Here is a 7,251-nt window from a genome sequence, read left to right as displayed (position 1 = left end):
CCCGGAAAAATTCTCCCCCTGGAAACTTCTGTCCCCATGGAAAACTGACCCTGTGGAAAATCTTCCCAGCAGAAAATTTGTCCCCCCTACCTGAAAAATGGATCCATGCTTCCCAATAACAAATACTACACAGAAGCAATGGGCAAATTTTATAACTTGATGACCTTTCCTCAGGAGCTCCGCGGGTCATATTATCTCGAAAGACATAGTTATTCGGCTTTTCAACTATGCTGAACGTAATGGCTATCTTGAAATTTTGATCACGCGATTTTGAGAAAATACTTGCCCTCCAATATTTTTGGTTACTTAGAAAGAGCACTAGAGCTTTTAATTTCCGTTTGAATGGGCCCTCTTCCAATATTCTAGGACCACTGCGGCGATAGAATCACTCCATGAAAACAAAACACAAAAAGAAACAAACAAATAAATACGTATCTGTGATCTCTTCGGGTAAAAAATACAAAATTCCACACTTTTGTAGATAGGAGCTTGAAACTTCTACAGTAGGCTTCTCTGATATACTGAATCTGATAGTGTGATTTTCATAAACCTCCATTGACTTTTAGGGGTTTGCCCCCTTTTTTTCGAAAATCAGCCAAATTTTCTCAGGCTCCTAGCCCTTGGTGCATAATACTAAACTTAATGAAATTTATATATTTTGAATCAACATAATAAGCCAATTCTTTTGATATATTGGTAAGTAAACTCCGTTTTTTAGAGTCTCGGCTACTATTAAGTCGGGTCGCTCCACGAATTGTTACCACGTTACCACCAACTGTTTGAAAGGCTTATATTTAATAACGAAAAAAAATTTTTTTCAAGATAATACGGCATTTGCATCTTCAGGTTAAGACCACTGTTTCGAAGTTCGTAATAGAAAGCTGTAAGTAAGCAGCCACTCGTTCTAACAACATATCTAACAGTTCATGGTAACGAGCTGTAAGCAAGTAGAGATGCGGCTCAATAGTGACCAAAACTCTAAGAAACGGAGTCTTGATAACAATAGATATATTAAAAGAATCGAATTTAGATGCTTTTTCAAATTATGTAAAATTCATCAAATTTAATGTTCCCGATTAAAAGTTACGAGCCTGAGAAAACTTGCCCAATTTTTGATAAAAGGAGGAATAACCCCCAAAACATCAAGTAATCTTGGAAATGACTACCGTCAGATTCAGCATACCGGAGAACCCTAAGAATTGATTTTCGTATTAAGTTGGAATTCTCAGAGAATGCTTAAAGGGGAAGATCAACTGACGAAAAGGCAATAAGTGCACACTACTACTAATACTGAAAAAATAAATTTTAAATATTTTCACTTTTATAACTTTAATAAATAAATATTATAGGAACAAATTTAGTTTGACTCGGTTATTTATTATAATTTACGTTCGTTTGGATTTCATTTATTTATCGATGCTGATTTTTGGTAGTTTTACGCTTGGTAAATTATATGATTCTTTTTTTGCTCATTTTTGGTTTAATGGATTTCTTTGCTCTTCTTTGAAAAACTTATTTTATGGAAATAGTTTTCTTTTTTAATTAATTCTCCTTAAGAGCCAACATTTTGGCTTGCTATTTATATTCTGGACAAAACTTGTAAAAAAATTTGTAGCATAAAATTTGAGATAAATGGGTAGGGAGAATATTATTCAAATAAATAGGCTGAAAATCAGCATAGTTTGTGGGCTTGTATACTACTGAAGAAATTCTGACTCTCATTATGGTACAACCTTGATAGATAATCATCGAAAATTTAATTAGAAGATTTTTTTTGTTACTCGATATATACTTGATTTTGCACTTGTTATTTTAGCTTGATGCCCCTAGCTGCTCCTGGGATATTACTGATATACCATTTTCACAACCTTGATGCACTTGATTTTTTCTTTGTTTAATCTGATACCCCCTTTAACATTGCCTGAAAATGTCAATTTCATACCTTTAAATATTCCTTAGATATGACAAATGTGTTTTTTTGACGACTTGGATTTATATAGTACAATTTGCTTTTGCTCAACAACTTCCACACTATCCCCAGGAAGTTTTAATCTAATACATTTAGCTGCTGATGATATACTGTAGACGTGCTGTTTTGACTACCTAGATGCATAAAGTGCTTTTTGAATCAGTTCAACATCCTTTAAAGCATTCCCAGACAGTGTCAACTTAATACCCTTAGCCTTTTGTCAGGTATTGCAGATGCGCCCTTTTGACATCCTGGATGCACATAGTGTTGATTGATTTAGCAGAAGCTATCCTAAACGTTCACTAAAAGCTTCAAATTGAAACCCTTAGTTGTTCATGAGGTTCTGTCAGCACCGGATGCAGGTGGGGAGCATCCCCCTAACGTAGCGGCCGATTTGGGGTTGGGGTGTATTAGCAAGACGACGGCAAATGGCTTGATACAACTTATCGCTGAAGAAACTTTAAGTACTGTAAAGACAAGAATCTACGAAGCTGAATTTTACATTGTGATATTTGACGAAACCACAGATGCGTCACACACCTCACAACTTAGTCTTTCTCTGTACTATGTTTATGATAGCAGTATTGTAGAAGACTTTCTTGGATTTATGGACCTTCCCGAAACGAACTATAAGGTTATAACTAAACATGAACCAAAAATTACAGGTGAAATTTTAGGCAAGTCTGTACTCAAGCTAATGGAAGACATTGGATTAATCGTTGACCATTGTATTGGCATAAGTTGCGCTGCATGCAGTGTCAACAAAGCTATCGTTTGATTCATTGACAAAGCAAGTGCAATTACAGCCAATATGTAAAGAATGCTGTAAGTGGTACTAAAGAAGTTGCAAGCTTTTTCAGTAAATCGGCAAAACGAAATTCTGTCGTTAAAAATATTTTAGGTCATCCTGTAAAAGATTGCTCATGAGGTTGGACATCACTAAAGTATATTATGATTCAGAGATGATATGCCCAAAATAGTTCAAGCACTTAGAATGTATTTTCATGGCGTGATAATTTTTCATTGACAAAGCAAGTTGCTTACTGTGCGAAATTTTAACCTGTTATTTTATTCAGTGATTTAACAGACACAACTCTTGTAATAAGCAGATTACTTTAGACTGAAACATTAGATTTATTTCAACCACAGAATAAATGCCTAAAATCTAAAGCATTTCAATAAAAAGAGGGAGAAGTATGAGGTTTTATAGATTATCTTTGAAAGTGCAGAGAAAGCTATTGAAGCTATGGTCGTGAAAAAAAAGACTTATGAATCAAATCACCTCACTGTCTCAGAAAACGACCAAGACAATGTCCACCTTTATTGAAAAAGAGCTGTTTATAGTCCAATGCTAGATTACATTAATAAGTGGTATAAGCAGATTATTTCTGCTTATACCACTTTATCCTCAAATTTACGTTTCTCAATATGTAAAACGTGCCAAAACCGTTCTAAGGGTTTTAATGGACTCGTTACTTGATTCAGGTTTGAACGATATGTCAGCCTTCAGGTTTTGAACAGGAACGAAACTCGTTCTTGATATAACAAGAGCTAACTGCTCGTATGGCACTTGTGACGAGGTCGGAAGAGCTAAGAGCCAAAAGCTCATATGGCACACGCTTTAGCAAAATTCTAAGAATCATAGATTTATTTGAAAGGAAAATCAGAGGCTTAGTGCGGGTCGGGATTTAAAATAAGAGCTTTGAGACACGGGGTCCTTCTAAATATCAAAACTCATTAAAATCCGATCATCCGCTCGTAAGTTAAAAATACCTCATTTTTTTCTATATGTTCCTCTCCCTTCAGCCCCCTAGATGGTCGAATCGGGGAAAATGACTATATCAAGTCAATTTATGCAGGTCCCTGATACACCTATTAATTTTCATCGTCCTAGCACGCCCAGAAGCACCGAACTTGCCAAAGCACTGCCCCCCTAACTCCCTCGAATAGAGTGGATCCAGTTCGGTTATGTCAATCACGTATCTACATTTGCTTATTTTACCCACCAAGTTTCTTCCTGATCTCTCCACTCTAAGCGTTTTCCAAGATTTCTGGTTTCCCCCTCCAACTTTCCCCAATGTAACCACATCTTGTCGAAATTTAAAATAAGATCTCTGAGACATGAGTTCCTTCTAAATATCAAATTTCATTAATATCCGACAACCCATTCTTAAGTTAAAAATAACTCAATTTTTTTAATTTTTCCGAATTAACACCCCCCCCCAACTCCCCTAAAGAGAGCAGATTCAGTCCGGTTATGTAAATCACGTATCTAGGACTAGTTCATATTCTTTCCACCAAGTTTCATCTCGATCTCCCCGCTCTAAGTGTTTTGCCAGATTTACCGTTTCCCCATGCAACTCCCTCAAAATCATCAGATACGGTCGGGATTTAAAACAAGAGCTTTGAGACACGAGTTCCTTCTGAATATCAAATTTCATTAAGATCTGATCACCCATTCGTAAGTAAAAATACCTCTTTTTTCAATTTTTCCTCTCCCTCCAGCCCCCCAGATGGTCAAATCGGGGAAACGACTATTATGAAGTCAATTTGAGCAGGTCCCTGACACGCCTACCAATTTTCATCGTCCTAGAACGTCCGGAAGCACTGAACTCACCAAAGCACTGGTAATCGCCCCAACTCCCCCAAAAGAGTGGACCCATTCCAATTATGTCAATCACATATTTAGAACTTGTGCTTATTCTTCCAACTAAGTTTCAGCCCGATCTCTCCACTCTAAGCGTTTTCCAAGATTTATTTTCCCCCCTCCAACTCCCTATGTCCCCACATCCGATTCAAATTGGAAATGGAGCATCTCATGCATAAGGTCTTTTTATATATCAAGTTTCATTCAGATCTAACCACCCATTCGTAAGATAAAGATACCTCAATTTTCGTGTTTTCCGAGATTTTTGATTTTCCCTTCCAACTCCCCCAATGCTACCGGATTTGGTCGTAATTTAAAAGGAGAGCTCTGAAGCACAAGATCCTTCTAAACATCGAATTTCATTAAGATCTGATCACCCGTTCGTAAATTACAGATACCTCATTTTTTCTAATTTTTCCGAATTACCCCTCCAACTCCCGCAAAGAGACCAAATCTGGTCCGGTTATGTGAGTCACGTATCTTGGACTTGTGCTTATTCTTCCCACCAAGTTTCATCCTGATCTCTCCAGTCTAAGCGTTTTCCAAGATTCCTGGTCCCCCTCCCAACTCCCCCCAATGACAATTTAAAATAAGATATTTGAGTTACGAGGTCCTTCTAAATATGAAATTTCATTAAGTCTTCTCAAGTTAAAAATACCTTTTTTCTAATTTTCAGAATTAACCCTTCGCCCCCCCCCAACTCCCCCAAAGAGAGCATATCCGTTCCAGTTATGTCAATCGCGTATCTAGGACCTGTGATTATTTTCCCACCAAGTTCCATCTCGATCCCTCCACTCTAAGCGTTTTCCAAGATTTAAGGTTTCCCCTCCAACTCCCCCAACGTCACCGGACCAGGTCGGAATTTTTGAAATAAGAGCTCTGAGACACAATATCCTTCTAAATATCAAATTTCATTAAGATCCGATCAGCTGTTCGTAAGTTAAAAATACCTCAGTTTTCATAATTTTTCCGAATTAACTATCCCCCCACTCCTCCCCTCCCAGATGGTCGAATCGGAGAAAAGACAGTTTCTAATTTAATCTCATCTGGTTCCTGATACGCCCGCCAAATTTCATCGTCCTAGCTTATCTGGAAGTGCCTAAACTAGCAAAACCGGGACCCGACAGACAGACAGATCGACCGAATTTGCGATCGCTGTAAGCCAATTGGAAAATACCAAGGGCCATAAAAATTGACGTCAACTTGTGGCCAGTCGTCAAAAAATGGCACCATGCCAAGGCCACCCCCGTTTTCCCTTAGGCTCAGCTATTCACTGCCGAAAATAAAGCCAGCGTTGTATTGGGGTCTACTTTTGGGTAGTTCAATATAACCCTTAACCTCTCTTGAAATTTTCAAATTAATATCCTTTACTCCTCCTGAGATATTGGTAGTACGCCTTTTAGACAACCTACATGCATATACTGCATTTAATTTAGTGCAAAATCCTCTTCAAAATTCCCTGGTGGCTTCATTTTAATAACATTAGCCTTTTGGGAGACCTGGGATCAAATGCATCTTCCTTTTCAAATAACAAAACCAACATGTGAACAATGGACAACTTGCATAGCCTACTGTCCGTGTCGTCCAAAAAAAAGGTTTGGGGGGAACTAGTTACCCTCCAATCTCTTTTTACTCTTAAAGAGAGGACTACCATGTCCAATTTACGATGTAATTAGCACCTTGCGAAGATTCTAGAATCACGTCTTCCACACGAGGAGGCACCGTGAAAAAAATACTTATTGAAGGCTTATGGCTCTTTGCTACAGATAATACTCGAGCGTTATCTCTGAAACTGAAACTGTGGGCTTGTTTTTTTCTATAAATGCAAAGCATACTAGGAGTGTATGTTGAAGTAGAGTTGCTTAAAACGAAAATCCTGTCTTTAACGCTTATCTTCAGTGTCACTAAGAGATCTAGAAAAACTAATTTGCATGTGTTGGGCTGTTCCAAGAAAGAGAAAATTTCAAACACGTCAAAGAATAATCACAAGTGCAAGAAGAACACAATCAAAAGAGCAAGAAAATACTGTAGTACAGCCAATTGGCCGAAACATCAAGAAAAAACTAAAAAAAGAAACAAATAGACAAATTGGATGCTGTTTCACCACTGAAACAGTTCGTCAGGTGAAGAGGATTTTCAGTCCCCAGCCAAAGAGGAACTAAATTCAAGCAGAATGTCAGACAACTAAACTGAAATCATTTCAAGTAAATATTTTGCAATGGAATATGGTATCTCTTAGCAATATGAAACTGGAAGAGATAACCACTTTTATTTTAAGACATGAAGTAGACATAATATGCCTACAGGAAATTAACCTTCATAATATGAGAAAAATCCAAATAAAAGGCTTTGAGACATACATACAGAAAAGACAGATCAACCGGAAGAAAAGGAGGTGGTGTAGCCCTGATGATAAGAAAAGGGATCCCACATTCTTTGGTAACCCCAAAGGTATATCCTAACTAAGTTGATACAATAGCAGTTGAAATCCTACAACATGATGGAAAACTTCTTAAAGTAGTCTCACTTTATAACCTAAATGGAAGAAATAATCTATTTGAAGTGATAAAAGAAGTAACTGGAGGACCATATAACCGTAGTTTTGGGAGGTTTTAATGCTCACAGCTATCTATGG

The sequence above is a fragment of the Artemia franciscana genome, chromosome 10, assembly GCF_032884065.1.
Source record: "Artemia franciscana chromosome 10, ASM3288406v1, whole genome shotgun sequence".
NCBI classification, from domain to species: Eukaryota; Metazoa; Arthropoda; class Branchiopoda; order Anostraca; family Artemiidae; genus Artemia; species Artemia franciscana.
Note: the sequence above shows the minus strand (reverse complement) of the source record.